Source organism: Larus michahellis, chromosome 17, assembly GCF_964199755.1.
Source record: "Larus michahellis chromosome 17, bLarMic1.1, whole genome shotgun sequence".
In the NCBI taxonomy this organism is placed as follows: Eukaryota; Metazoa; Chordata; class Aves; order Charadriiformes; family Laridae; genus Larus; species Larus michahellis.
Genome location: NC_133912.1, coordinates 7,526,984 through 7,543,026, shown reverse-complemented (window position 1 = coordinate 7,543,026; position 16,043 = coordinate 7,526,984). Strand labels below are relative to the sequence as shown.

Genomic DNA, 16,043 nt, shown 5'->3' with positions numbered 1-16,043 from the left:
TAGCTGATGGCTTGTTGCTCAAAATATCAATGAATTTTTAATGCTATTTACTCAAGGAAACTCCTATGAATATTTCATGATAGCCCTGTCTCGCAGGTTCAGGCTGAGTTTTTGTGCTGTCGAACAGCACGGTGCCTGTTGTGCCACGGGTCTAAGCTGTGCCGAGCCGGAGGTGCAGCTCCTGGAGAGCAGGGACCCCAGCACCAGGGGAGACACATGCTGCAATGCTGCTGAAGACCCATGCCAAGATGCCAGCTACAATTCCCTGGGGACGGGCTCCTTTTACAGCCTGGTGCCTTGCAACCACTCAGCTGGCGGTGGTTTTTTGTTTGGTTTGGGTTTGTTTTCCCCCTCCAGGCCCCTTATCTCCTTTCGCAATCAGGCCAGAAATCCAGAGGCAGTGGCCAAGGCTGCAGACATCCCCCCATCACAGTCTTGGCTCAGCGCCTGGCCCTTTCCTGTCGCGGCCGAGCTGTACCTGGAGGCGCCGGAGCATCTCCTCAGCCCAGGGAGGACTGTAGATGGTGCTGGAGGACCAGGGAGCACCGGTGGGAAAGGAGGCAAGAGCAGAGGCTGCAGAAACCGGCCCGAGAACCCTCTGCTGGCATCTGCCGCCTTCTGTTCGGGCTCAGAGGAGGGAAGGACTCAGCCGGGGCTCTCGGGGCTGCCAAGCGCCAGCCCGCAGCCACCGCGGGACCAGCTCAGGGCATCTCCCCTCCCAGCAGCCCTTGCCCTGGGGCTGTTGGAAAGCCAGCCCGCCTCCGCAAAACTTAAATGAAGGTGCAGGCTGTGACCCACAGCCAGCGAAACACAAACACCTTCCCTGCAAGCAGCAAAACACAATGAGCAAGGATCAGTCTATGCAGGGAAAACGATAAAAGAGAAATTCCCAGAACATACATTGGTAGCAGCAGTTGAAAAATAAGACACATCAATCAGTCTATACTAACTCGCTACTCTGAGTCACGCTCACTTTTTTTTCTTTTAAAACTCATTAAAAGAGGATCAATATTTCTATCAATTCTGCTTGCCTGCAATAAGAAAATAGTGACTAAAACAAGAGCTTTCAAAATTAAACATTGACACAGACATGTAAAAGGTAGGAAGGAGCACAGCACTGTAGCTTTTTTCCTCCTAGTTTTCATCATTTTTCTGTGGTTCTTTAGAAAAATAAGAGAGAAGCTGTAATGATTACAGACATTGACAACCACTGAAATGCCCATGTGCTGCACGAATACCTGACAGGTGGCAGAGGTGCTATGAAGCATAAGATGTTTCCTTTGTCATTTTTCCAATATTCCCATTGAAACAGACTTCCCATGCCCACCCGAGAGCAGCAAGCGGGGCTCAGCTGCAAAACAAGCCAGATGTGGGCTCACGTTGCTGCAACACCAAAGCTGCTGAAGTCATGGCTGTGCCCAGCAATGCTAAGATCTAGCCTACAGTTTGCCAAATGACATATTTTGAACTTGTGCAATAACAAGCAAAAATTCTCTCCAGTTGTTCAGTCAGTTCTGCTGAGATTGGCAAGAAAAGATCACTCATTGGCACATAAAATTGCATACTGAACACCTGACCCTGATGCATTCCTCTCCAAACTCCGCTCGGAGGCTGCTGGGCGTTTCCAGGCTGGGATAGGTATCCAGGCTCGTTCTCAAGCAAGCCACTTGTCAGCAGGCACCCTGCCCACAGGCCTGGCAGCCCGCTTCCCAACAGCGGTCTGTGGTACACTGCAGAACGGCCGGGGGAAAGGGGCTGCCCAGGTGCTGCAGCTCTCAGGCGCTGCATTGCAGGGACTCGATGGGTATGGATTAAGGCCGCAGCCTGTGGGTTTGTGGCAGCATCACAAACTGCCCTTTTGTGCTGGGCACAGGAGCAATGAACCAAGAACTAGTCTCCTCCCAAAAAGCTTTCACCCTGGGGTGAATTTTAGCCCATATGCCCAATACATTAAGTTTTCAAAGCAGCAAATTTCGCTTAATTTCTTTGTTTTAGCCTATGCTCAGATTGTTCCATCCTTTCCCAAGCAAAAGCTGAGTTCTTCCTTGGGGATTTAGCCAGAGGGACCCTAAGCCTCCAAAACAGTGCTAGAAAAAAAAAGTATCAGTTTCTCTCATCAGGATTTAAAGCATCTCTCTTGTTGATACGGGTTCTGCCCCTTGTCTCAAGAGGTTTTAAAATCCTTCCTGCAGCCCCTGAGCTCTCCCATTCAGACCGTCACAGCTGGACAGCCCCGGTAGGAGAAAAACAGTATTTCAGTTTTAATTAGGGCTGGGAGCTCCCAGCAATATTTGCTGGATTCGATGCCTCAGACCACGTCCAAGCAGAGGGGTCTGTTGCTTACCAGGTGCCAAACAAGCTTGCCTTTTGAAAAACAATATGCAAGCTCCTGTCTTGTGCTCTGAGGGAAACCCGGTGTTTAAGTTCTCACATATGAAGCACTGAAGTGTGAAGTTGCAGACTGGCAACGCAAAAACCTGGGAGCCTGAAAACTCTCTGTACTTACCCCAGAGGAACTCGGGAGGAGAAGACCCAATAAAAAGCAGCCAAGTAAATGTCGAGCAAGGCAGGATTCATTTGATCTAGGATGAAAGCTCATTCAATCTCATGCTGCTGGACTGCTAAAGCAGAAAGCTCTGCAATAGCTGGGGGCAGGGGGCAGAGGGGGGCAGTAAATGAGAAACAGTCATTTATTTCATCCAGTAGCTGGAGTTCACAGGGCTCCCTGCCTGTTCCATCTGCAGGGCAGAGGCAGCTCATCGCTCTCTGAGCGACTGAGAGGGAGAGCAGAGGAGTGCCCAGCGCAGTGTGAGCTGGTACCCAACGGGAAGAAGGAGCAGCAGCAGCAGGAGGAGGCTGCGCTCCTGCGGATTAACCAAGGAGTGGGAGAAAAATCAGATGTTCTGAGCAGACAAATGCAACAGCCCTGGCAACACCACAACGCCCCCATCCAGCTCCCCAGATCACCCCCACCCTGACCCAAACAGGGCTGTGCCCAAAGCTCTCCTGGGCAGACCAAACAAGGCAATGTGGCCACGACCTCAGGACATCACTTTGTCCCATCCTCTTGCCTTCTCCCGGATCATTTCCTTCCTTACCTCATTTCTTCTCTTTTTCCCTTTAGTCTCCTATCTAATAAAAGTGCTTCTCCATGCGATAAGGCAGACGCTGTAAGCCGGTAATGAGAGAAAAGGCCAAAAGCAGCAGCATAAAACCTGCCTAATCCTGGTAGCAGTCAAATCTCATAATGGATAATGAGTCCTGGATGTCCCAATTGTGATTTCCCAGCAGTGATGCTGTGGTTCCAAAAAAAATAGTCAATAATAAACCCTCAAACAGCCTTCCAACCCTCACACCCCCAAGTGTTTCCTAACCCCAATCCCCATTTATTCCCATCTCTAGCAGGATTTAGATATCTCTGGAAGGAGGGTAAAGCAGCTTGCCCTAGACCTGTCATTGCAGTTACAGCAGAGTTTAATATCAGACTCGCAAAACATCCCACTCACGTCACTGTAAGAAATAAGACCTGCCAGACCAGATCTGACTAGCCATCCCTCTCACCTTGCATCTTGTCTCCAAGGCCGATATCCCAAACCTCATAATGGGAAATTATTCACTAAGACTCTGTTTAACCCCAGGCAGTGGGATGTACTGACATGAAGGCAGATAGTTTATATCCTGTACGCATTTAATGGAACCACACATCTACCCATATTTCATATAAACGTCCAGTCCTATTTGGACATTTCCACAGAGTAAGAAGTTGTTACTCTAAGCTTGACACGTTGTCACTGTATCATTAATTGTAATGATCCATTTCATACCCTCTCCTGCACGCTGACCCCCTGCACACCGGCTTGCCAGCTGAACACTGCCCTGTGCCAGACCCCCTCCACGAACAGCGTCCCCACGACGCAAGCAGCCCTCCTCCCAGGGCAGTTCAACACAGATTTACCCGGTGCGCCACCCCCTGCGGCATGGAGGCACCCGCCAAGCAGAAACTGGCCCCTGCCCTGTTCCAGCCTTTCTCCCAAAGCAATTTGCTATGTAATCATTATAGAGCTGAGGGATGGCAATTTCAAGAAAACGAGTTTCTCTGTAGAAGGAATTGAAGAGAGGAACCACTATAATAACCTGATACAATCATTTATTTAAAAAGCAGCTGGCACCACTTGAAGCAAACAGAGACAATTTAGAGGCAATTCTCTGCAGAGACAGTACCACCTTCCCCGGCTCCGGGGCACGGGCAGAGGCAGTGCCTTGCACCACTGCGGGAACCGGAGGCTCTTGCTCCAGAGCAGCAAATATCAAGATTTCTAAGGGAAAGGGTGACAACTCACAGGTCCTGTGAGCACACATCGCCACCCTTACACCCTGCCATGTCTTGGGCAACATGAGGTCTCATGACCCATTTCCTTCAGACACCTTGTGCTTCCTGCAGGAGAACAGACATCCTGCTGGATATAAAGCAAAAGGCCAGAGACTAATCTAAATTAAAGCCTGGAAGAGTACTATTACAGCACCAAAATGCAATGAGCCAGTCAGTTCTGCAGCCTGTTTTCTCATCTCCTGCTTCAGAGGAGCAAAGAAAAATGTGTCCCGACTCCACTGGATGCTGTAACTATGAGAAGCCACGGGAAACTCAGTGCTAACCTTGAGCAAGGTATTTTCATTTTCTGTACCTTCCATTTTATGACTGCCATCCTCACAGGCGATTTGTAAGATGCAGTATTATTTGATACTTATGTTTCTGTGCTTCTTCAGAGGACTAACAGCCAGAAGAGGGCTGGGCCCTGGATTCTCAGTCACCTAATAAACATAGAATTTAAAGACGTCAGGGATAAAATGGTTTTGTTAGCTGTATCACGTTCCAGTGCAAAGATACCCTGAGGGATTTCTTCTCGGAGATGAGTCAAAGAAGAATGATTGTTAAGGAACAATTAATACTTTGTTCGTTCTTTTCCATTTCCAAACACAGTTCATTTTGTCACTTTGTCGGCTGACTCTTTGCCCTTACGAGTTGCCGAGGACCTACTACATCCCAGGAAGGGAAAAGGTAAAGACACCTTCAGGAGGCTCGACGGCATTTCTCCCTCAGCTGTAGCTGTACGTCCTGCATTAAATCACAGCCTCAGTGCAGCTCCAGGGATGTCACCCCGTGGGTGGCAGGCAGCATGTGGGACTGCATCTGGGACACGGGACAAACCCTGCGGCATGGCAATTGCCACCCTGTGGGCTCCACGCTGCTGCCTGATGCCTCAGTTGTGAGCTGGGCTCACCTGAACTGGGAAGCTGCTGCTGGTGAGGCTCTGAAGCACAAGGACATGCTGGGCAGAAGGGAGACACGGAGCTTGGCTCTGCTGCCAGGTGATCGGGCTACATCGCATTTGCGCAAATACGCAGGAACCAACAGAATCATAGAATCGCCTAAGTTGGAAGGGACCTTTCAGATCATCTAGTCCAACCAGCAACCTAACACTGACAAAAACCATTGCTAAACCGTATCGCTAAGCATCCAGTGCCAGAGGCTGAACCAGTCTGGTATCACTTCCACTCTGGTTTTGGCCAATTCTTGCACGAGGAACTTGATTTGGCAGCTTGAGGAGCAGTACAGGATTGGGGTGACAGTCCTGTCAGTAGGAGCCCTGTCCTTGAGGCCACAGCCAAAGGAGCCTGTGCTCAGTTTGGCTCAGCAAGGCACATCAGGGCCACTTTCTTACACAGGGAAGAGGCCCAGCATCACAACAGTTTCCATCTGCAAGCTGTAACAATTAACCACTGAAGATGACACGGAGAGAGGACCAGAAAGAGTCCGGGCAGAGAGAAGCTGTGACCCAGGCTGGCCTCACGTCCCAGCCAGCGGCTGCAGCCAGGCCCAGACGGGCAGCCTGCCACGCGCGCTGTTAAATACGGCACCCGCTTGCTCTCTCCTGGCGGTGCAGATGAAGTCACCAGCTGATGTAATGGTGGCTGAAGGGCGGCCGGGTCTCACCCGCTGCCGCACAGCATTACCATCTTGTTTCACAGGGAGAAGTGAACCTGATCTATCCAACTCCTTCCCCCATTTAAAAAAACCTACACAAAAATAACAACCAACCAAACAAAAAAACACAACAGAAGACACCCCAACTCTGAAGTTTTCAGCAATTTCTTAGGCTTTGATGGCCTAAGGTACACCAGGGGAAAATACAAGTAATCCTCACATTCTGCTCGGCCAAGGTTTGCAGTAGACAACTGCAGAGGAAACCCAGATGTGTGCAAGTCCCGTACAGAGCAGCTATCTGACAGCAGTCAGGGACACTACAGTAGGATTAGAGTTCAGCTAATAAACCCTTTCGTAAGATGGCACTAAGAGCCATGAGGGAGCAGGATGGTGTTGTGCAGGTGGACATGTGCTATTATCCTACAAGACAAGAGCTAAACAATCAGGCATACTTATCTGGATCATAAAAATATCCTTAAACGTACTGTCTGCAGGTACTAGGATTGTGCATACTTTTCTTTTCTTCCCCTTTTTCCTGTGCATGCTGTAATTTAGGTTCTTGGGATCCTGCAGAACCAGCCTGAACCATGCGACCCTGCCTGCACCGTGTGCCTTTTGCTGCAGGATTTGGGAATGCCCAGAACACCCTTTCTGCTAAGTGCTTTGCAGCATCGTGCTGTTTATTTGCACTGGGAGGAGGTAAGGCTTACAATGGACTGCAGACCTGCCTGGCTTAGGGATAGAAAAATGGATACCTGAGTGACAAAATGTTCTTGACCCACCTTGCTCATGCCCTGGTCAACACAGGACCAACTTTCAGAAACTTTTGACTGAAAAGCACCTTCTGTGTGCTCAGGTGCAGCCCTGCCTTATCTCTGCTAATCAGTATATTATCCTCCTCATGCCTTTGTCAAATACCATCTTTAAATTGTTAGATTTCTGACTCCCAGGAGTTCAAGTTAGCAAGCTGCAGCAGAGCCTTAGAGTTCTGGTGGTTCATAACATCCTAATTTTCTTCTCATGTACACTTTATACTGGAGTGTATTTGTGTTAGCAGAGCTTTTTCCTTCAAGGAGTTTTTCCTCTCTATGGAGTTTGTTCTTCTGTTTCTTCTAAGTGCATTTATAATCTGCAATCATTTCTCCTCTCAGCCTTTATTTTACACAGCTAAACAAGCTACACCAGGCTTAGGAGAGACTATTCTACCTCCGCCCTTTCTATTCCAGGTCTCCAGTATGAATGACCCATTATTCCAATGGGGTTTCAAGGCAATTAACATCTTCTGCCTCTCCTGGGACACGCTTGCTTCATACAACTTTTCACAGCCCATTGTACTTCTGTGCTTGCCCACTGAGAGCCCCCACCTACTGCAAACATTACTCACTAAATACATGAACTTTTCTCCAACCAAAATTATCTGCTGAATTCGATCAGGATTTGTAAACAGCTTAATTTCCTCCCGAAGCTCAATTGTTTGGGGAGGGAGGGAGGGAGTATTTACTATTTGTTTAAATCCCTTACCCCGGCTGTATTTTCCCCACTGTTGCTCCACCAGTGGAAGAGATGCCCTTCACAGACTTGGAGTGTGCAGGAATCTAATCGATCGCATCTCTGGACTCTGACACCATATGGTAAACCGGCTTTGAAAACTCTCCTTTTGGACCAGATTTTTCAATGCAATTATGCAACTACTAATTGCATTCCTTCAGAGTCCAGCACGTTGATCTTTCCACACTGATTCTCCAGTGTGAATTTCTACCCTTCTATTTCCACAGCAAGATCATCCCGATCAGACAGGTCATGAAATATTATCAGCTTTAAAGAAGCAAATCTCACAGTAGCTGCACACCTACATTTCCAGTTTCTTCCACATCATTAGTCAACACTTTACTCTTCTCAGACATACTAAATTCCACCCTTCAATGCTTAAAGATGGACTAAAGCGCTAGACAGTACCAGCAGCAAGAAAGGCCATCCACAGTGGCCTCTCGAATGTCACTGAATAGGGAAGACCCCGACACCCACCCGCGCACCGGAGGGGTCGGCAGGCACTGCGGGTTGCTATAAAGCTCGAGCAACGGACAGACTGGCTGCGACAACACTTGCTGAACCCAATACGAAAGTCAAAGTGCTGGATTTTAAGTATACCACCCCGAGAGTGTATTTAACTGCCTACAGAAGCAAAGCTGAAGGATTGACTCAAAATGTGTTTTGAATAATGAACAAAAGAGGCAACAAACTTGCTCTGTGTTTGTGGGCTTTGGAACTAGGGGAAAATTACAGGCATAGAGGGTCTCTGGCTCAGCTGCGTTAGACACCTCTATGGGCTGCTGCTTTTGTTGGTGGCCAAGCGCAGATGAGAGGCGCAAACACTCAGTGACTTAGTTCACAGCTGCCCACTCTCTCAAGCAGAGGATGCCCACTGTGCCAATTGCATTGCACGTTTGTGGGCTGCAACTGGCTAAACATCTTTCCCAGCATAAGAGGAGCTGCAGTTCAGTGTCATTAGGCTAAAGTTCCCTTTGCCAGTTAACTGGATTTTAATTAACACAACTCATCGCTTCCCCAGTCAACAGCAATCAAAACTGTAGAAGGTGTAAGGGACAGACTGTAAATTCCCTGAGGAGGGGCAGAAGGCCCTCCAAGCCTTCAATGGAACGCCTCAAACACTCACAAGGAAATAAATAATGCAGGCCTGGCCTTCAAAGAACTGATAAGGCTCACACTTCTGGCGCCTGGAAGTGTGGGAGACCTGTCTTGTGACGACAGGATAGTTCTGCCACTCGTGTGGTGAGCTTGCTAGTTCTCAGTTCTCGAGGCCGTTGTGTCCCACAAGTGACCTTTGCTTCATTCTCCGCAAAACGCATATGAAAGCGCACACCCTGCATATGCTAGTGAAGATTATAGAGATCATGCTAAACATGTATGACTATGGCACTCGTCTCTCCACCCAAATCATGCTGCACATCACCTGGGAGAAGGGAGAAACCTGAGACGAGGCTGTCCTCAGCAAGGGGAGTGGACCCTGCTAATTCAGCAAACAGAAAAGGGGAAAATAAGTGCCCCTAGGGGGGAACAAAGAAGAAACAATAGAAGAAGATTGTGCCTGGGAAGATTCTTCCCAAGAAAGAAGATTGGGCCTGGGAAGATTCCCTGAAAAAGACGCTGGAACCAGGACCGGCGATCTCTTTATCTCTGTCCTTTTCTGTCTTTTCCTTTCTCTGTCCCTCAGTTTCTCTTTTCTCTTAGAATTGTTAAGTAACAGTTAGCATTGTTAAGTAACAACCTTAAGTACCGCTTGCCATAATTTGTCCTGTTAATGTTATAATGTTAGGTAAGACAATGCACACCTCACCACTTGCCATAATTTGTTATATACCTAACCAATTATCATGGACTTGTTAAGACCTATACTAACCATTTTGGGAAGCTAATAAGTGTTCGTATATGGACCTTGAGATTTCTCACCTTAGTCCGCACCATTGAGAATTTACGAATCTGAAGTCACTTACCCTCCCTCTTCACTGGGAGCAGGACGTGACAGAAGGCAATACCAATAAGCAGATTTTAGTCTCCCCAAAGCAATCCCATCCTGAACGACTCTTCTCATTCTCCCTTTCCTTAGTTTTTTTTGCTCTGCAAAGCCCACAGCAGTTATGTGCTGGCAGCGACTCCTCCGCTGACAGTCCTGTTCCCATACTGTGCTCATACATATACATATCTTACAGACAGACACATTTTGCAATTTCCACAGCCTACATGCTTCCTCCCTGCAGGGAACTCCGCAGCCTGAACAAATTCAGCAGCACAGCATCCGCCTGACCTGCGCAGCCCTCAGCCTTATGGCTGGGAGTCTTCCACCCCATTAGCTTCTCCTCTCCCCAAGGGCCGTGGGAGAGGCAAGGGTCAGCAAGATCTTAATCAGCTGTCAGAGCCTGCAGTTCCAGCAGATGCTTTTCCTGACCTCTGCCCCTGCCCTCCTGCCTTCCTTCTGTCCTACAGAGGCCGAGCTGGGGATATTTCTCCCCAGATTTTGTCCCAGCTGTTGAACAGTCCACATTTGTAAAACAGGTGCTTCTGATTTCCTCTAAAAGTAGCTCTCCAACATGGGCTTGTTTGGAACATCAGTCTTTTTAAGGAAGACATTGCCCACCTGTGGGCAGCAGAGCTCTCAAAAGCCAGGATGTACCCACCTCACCCTCCTCTCCCTCTGCAGCATCCACAAAAGCTAATGCTCGTAGCTGCATCCGCAGGACACCACCTTATCTGCAGCTGCCCAAAATCACTCTCTGCTCTGCTCTTCAGCTCCCAGAGGGGTCACTGAACTCTGTGTCGGGGACAGCAGGATTTTCCATTTCTGGTTCTTTCTAAAGACCCAGGAGAGAAGCATTGCATTTACAGAACCTTTTTGCATCGTGTTCTTCCCCAGGGATACAACCTTGGCAGGGCTTTGGATCTATAAGGTGTAAAATGTACTTGCAATCAAAGTCCTGCCAGAAAGCTATCCACCTGCAAAGATGGATAGGTCTCTTGCTTCTCATTAAAGCCTGCTAAACACCCGATAAAATTAACTCCGTGCACTCAAGGGGAGCTTTCACTTTTTCTGAACGGTCAACTTGACAGTATTCCATGCAAAACTGTCATCGTTCAGCCCAACAGCTTCTCACTCAGCAAGAAAAAGGTATACCTAGTAGCAGGTGGATATTCCTGCCAGCCTCGTCTCACAAGATATTCGAGTTAGAGGCTACTAAAACTGATTTCCTCCTTAGAAAAAGAAAGAAAGCTTCCCCCAGCCATCAGCATCATCCCTCCACAGCAGAGGGACACGAAGTTGTGGCCAGTGCTGTTAACCAAGAACATCTGCCTTGAAGCTCACTCATACAGTCTATTTAGCCCACATTATGGATCCTAATTATACATTTTAATTAAATGTAATTACAGTCCCTACTTATGTAAACAAACATGCTGACCGTAATTACGAATTTATAAAAAGCTGTTATGAAGCATAGATTCAGTTACAGAGAAAACCACTTCCAATAGCTTCTACCCAGGTCCAATCCAATCTGTCAAGCCAGAAAATACAAGTTGCTAAGAATCAGTCCAAGTGCCACTGTGGGAAGCAGCAAGGATTAGGACAGAACGACAGTAAGGACAGGTCTAACCATGCTCTCTGTTCTTCTGGCAGCACCACAGGGTCTGCAACCCTGGGCTGAACCCATGAGCATTACCAAGGGTGACAGAAAACCCGGCAACACTTTGGGGTGACAGAACAAATCATGTGAATTTGCTTGTGAAAGCAGCAAATTCTCTGGGACAAATTAAATCTCTGCCCCAGAGAGCAGAGAGAGAGAGGCATTTCTACACATACAGGCACAAAAATTAGCCCCCCCTTATGCCAGCGTTTACCAATATTGTGGCCAGCAGCAATGCTCCAAGGCATGATATTTAGGGGAGTAAAATTTCAAAGTAGCCTTTCCTTCACTCTTCTTCTTTCTTTCCTCCCATAAATTCATATGAGGTAGTTACTAAGCACTTTGCCCTGAAGCAGTGGCCTTGATTAATCCCGCAAAGGATCACCTAACACTCAACCCCAAAATCTCTCTTGTCATTTTCTTCCCGCATGCAAGCGGTTTTGGCAAATGCAGCCTTCCCCAGGGCAAGCTTTCTGCAGCTCAGGAATTAACACGTTTGCAGAACAGTGGGTGCCAAACAGGAAAGGAAAAAAAAAATCAGGAGTTCACTTTTGAACTGCTACAGTACCTAATTATTAAATTAGATGCATATCACCCCAATTTACTCTCCTGAAAGAAGACACTCGGCTGTTTTCCAGAAGAAAAATACTCTTCAGAAGTCAGTGCTCTCATAAGTGCAAAACTTGAAAGAAACAAGGACATTTCTCTACATTACAAAACATCCTTGGCACTGCCTATTTCCATGTGCCTTCGCAGTTCCTATTGCCATCTTTCTTTTGCTTGTCAGACATTTTCCATCTTGATAGCTTCTGGATGCGGAGATCCCTCTGAATTGCCCGTTTCTGTGCTCCTAAACACTCATTTTGCAGCAAGGAATATTGCTGGATATTTCGCCTGCACTCATAGTCACAACGTGGTTTACATACCTATGAGAGATGGGGATTTTTCTTTCACTCCACAGTTAAGGGAAAGGGAAATTGTATCACACAGCTTTGTTTAATGCAGTTTTAAGACCCTTATCCCAAGTTTTTGGTTTCATCTACTCAAAGGCTGGTGTCATTTTATAATCTGCCTTTTCTATTATCACAGGCACCAGAAAACAAAATACTAATGACAGAATTGGACACATGCAGTAATCCCCAGTCATCTCCTACACTTGCCAAAGTGTAGATATATAACAAGGGAGGAGCATTAAGGATTCTGCCTGCAAAGCATCCAGGGAACAGGAACAGAATGAGCCTTCAGAGGTAAAAACCCCATATAACTCTAGAAAAGGATGAGGAGCTGAACTCTGTCAGCTGGAAACTGTTCACACAACAAATTGGTCTGGAGTTGAAATGCGTAACTCCCGGATGTGACTAATTGCTCATCTCCCATCTATCTTAGGCATATGGCTGATTGCAGCTGAGCCCCTTTATTCCATGCTAAAAAAGAGTTTGTGCTATTAAGCAATACATCTAAGCAAGATGGGAACAGTAAAGATGCAAATGGCAAACGTTAGCAATAAACCACAGCCCTGGATAAACAACAAGCAACTTTCCTCTTCCCTCCCTGACTCCCCTGGTAGCAAACAGTCATCACTGTCAGCAGAGTCTCAGGGGAGAAAAAGCCCCATTCAGTCTGCATCTTGGCTTTATCACCACGAGCCACCGTTTATCTTCTCAAACGTATTTTACCATCCCCACAACACTAAGCCGCAGTCCAGACAATAACACACCCTCAGCACTTCTCCCAGCAAAGTATAGTTATTGTTGTGGCATAAGTGTCACAAGTGTAGAAAAACGGGCTATTATTTCCATCCTATTTCCAATGCAGCTAATTAAGCATGTTTGTTTCACCAGGCATAGTTTGATAACAAAGCTTTGCAAATAGACCAAAGTTAGAGCTATATTAGTAATTAGATTGTAAGCATTTAACGGGTTATCAGCAAATGCCTCCTCTGTGGTGAGGCTCTTGTGCCGCTTCCCTTCCTCCTCAGCCCAGAGGTGCAACTGGCAGGGAAAGCCGGTGTGCACGGAGCGGGGCAGTGGGGAAATAAATCACAGGAAAACGTTACCCTAAGTGACTTCGTTGAGGGTGTTTCCAGCCAAGTTAAGAGCTGAAGTCCTATGTCACGGGGAGGAGGGAGCTACGCAGCATTTCCACCAGCAAATACATGCTCGCGTGCTCCAGGCTTGGTGAGGGCTTGCTCACGCAAACCGCTCCATTGGCACCCTGGGGCAGCAGATTGACTGCTGGTGGACAGTCAGAGTCTTACCGAGAGCATTAACTCCTGTAGTGATGCCACTGGATGTGGAAAAGGCGCCCACCCCTTTTGCAAAGCCTAAAGCACAGACAGCAACTCTCCCGGAGCCCGAGCTACCGGCCAGGGCAGGGCTGTTCAGCATAAGTAACAGTTAATTCTTAAGTAAATGCATCAATGTCAAGTGAAAAATATTTCCCAACGTTTCCAAGTTCACCCATTTTCTGAGTTCGGTCAAGATTAGAGTTCTGCTTCAAGAAGCCATTTGAGATCCAGTTAATCAAGACTACATCGGGCTGACAGGAAGAACAAGTCTTGTGCTTTAAACACTATGCAAGCGACAGTATTCAGTAGGAGCAGGAAAATGCCCAGGGCTTACTGGGGGGGCTATGCCACATTATTCTCTAGTCTTTCCTCACAACACTTTCTGAGGTGGAAAGGGAATGCATCACCTCATAAAACGTTAATATTGCCGCACTGGGTATTTGACATTTCCCACAAACTTTAGTAATGGCTCCACAATTACAATAAAAAAAACCTCTGACAGATTTTAATATTAATAAATAATTCTTATATAATTACTCAAGAAGTAGGGAGCTAAGGAGCAAACCGAACTACCCCCGTGAGCATCAACCATTTCCCTCTTCTCTTTTCCTGTTTGTTTGACATAACAAAGGAGCAAACGCTAAACGGGAGCCCTCAGGCACTACCGAGGGACGGCGAGGCCGTGCAAGCCTTTGCGGCGGAGGGCAGCTCTTGTGCGGTGCGAGCAGGGTGCTTGGCAGAGCTGCCATCTGTGACTCGCCTTTAGGCACTGCGACGGGCAAAGATACACGTACATTTTAGTAAGTCTCAACGATGGAGATTCTTCTTCTTTTTGAGGCAAAGAACATTTTAAAATTGGCTCACAAGGTGCCATGCTAACACACAGGTACTAACCGGGTTAAGTTTCTGTCTGGAGCACTACCAGTCTCCGCCTTACAGCTCGCCCTGCTACGGGGGCGTCAGCCTCCGGGCCCGGCACCGGGCACCCCTTTTTGTGCCTGGCATTGCCTCCCCGCGCCCCGTCCCGCTGCCCCGCAAGGTCCCGGGCCGGCGGGGACCGGGAAGCCGGGCTGAGCCCCAGGCTGACAGCAAACACTCGGCTCTCCCAGCTGTTCAGGCGGTGTGACTCAGTAAAACTCACTTAAGCATTATGCCGCACTGGCAGCGCCTAATTAAATGCTAATGAACCAGAGGGCAGCGTGCTCAAAAGCCAACACTGTCAGTCACAGAACGGGAACTTTTTTTGCCCGCTGTAAACAACACCCAGCGGCCCAAGTGCAACGTCTTTCTTCGTACAATATTTATCGGCTATATCGTTCTTCACCAGAGCTGCTTTCCAGCTACAGCAAGTACGAAGCTGCACGAGGGTATTAAGCACCTTGACTCCTTCAGCAACACAGCCGGTGCTTGTTCTGCAGAGGACACCGACTGCACGAGAGAAGGGTCACGACCAAACTCCTGTTATACAGCAAGCATTAGTCCCGTATTGAATTCACTCGCTAAAGACACTCAGTTTTAAAAAGCAGCTTACCAATAAATCACACCTAACAGAACACAGGAACAAATTTGCTGTTATTTCAGCCTGAGGATTGTTTTTCTTACTGAATCCCTGGTATTACAAAGAGATGGTTTGCACATGCAAAAAAACATCATTTTTCCCAATGCCAGGGAAAATTTTGCTTTTGTCATCTGTGAGATTATGAGTCAGCCCCACGTTCGCAGGCGAGGAAGAAAAAAAAAAACCACAGTTCTTTATCTGCACTTCCAAACGCTTTTGGGAGCTGCTCTTTTCTGTGGCAAAGTGCAGCACAGAGGCAGCTCCCAGATGAACCTCAGACACCCCTGTCCCTTTGCCACCCAAGTCCTCGTGCTACCACGACGTAACTGCTCCAGGATCAGATCTGACTCTGCACTCAGTAAGGCTTCAGTGCCACAGTTGAGGGCTGCCTTTACTTGGTAAACAGATTTGTCTCCTTCCTTTACACTCTAGCAAGATTGTCAATCTTTGTGAAATGAAAGGGAGGCAACAAACAAAGACTTTTGACACTTTTTTCCACAGACCAGAGCTGATTACTGTCCCAAGCACCCCAGGGAAAGGGGTAGCAGCTGGTGTTACAGGAATGCTATTATTTTTACCCTTTGACAAAAGACATTTCCATGAGGCCAGAAACCACAGCACGTACAACTACATATTTCTGCAAAGTCAGTTTTACCTCCTGACAGGGAACTATTTGTCTGCCAATAAGATGCCCGATGCTTTTTTTCCCCTTTTAGCATTGATTAAAGCTTTCAAGCACCTTCTCTCCACCGCGGAGGCTGACCCCTAGCCCCAGGAAAACACAGCTCCTGGTGGCTCTGAGCAGCACAAACCCTGCTGGGCTCCCTTCGAGGAGCCACAGCCTTTGGCCATAGGACAGGAGGAACTTGAAGGCAGGAGCAGTCAGAAAGTACCAGAGGGGTGGCAGAGAGGCCCCCCCATCCCCAGTGCTGAGGACCAGCAGGAGGGACTCGTCCCCCCGCCCAGACCCTGTACCTCTCAGCAGGGCCCTGTGCCTACCTTGGCCCTTCAAAACAGTACCGC

General features: G+C 47.8%; 1 protein-coding gene across 2 annotated transcripts in view; it reads right to left on the bottom strand.

Annotated features, from left to right (window-relative positions):
- Positions 1 to 16,043, bottom strand: part of TMPRSS5 (transmembrane serine protease 5) — a 25,399-nt gene extending 9,356 nt beyond the window's left edge. For both annotated transcript variants that reach the window (XM_074561146.1, XM_074561145.1), the window contains exon 1: positions 16,020 to 16,043. The gene's annotated coding sequence lies outside the window, so the exon portion shown is untranslated. The remainder of the gene's footprint in view (positions 1 to 16,019) is intronic.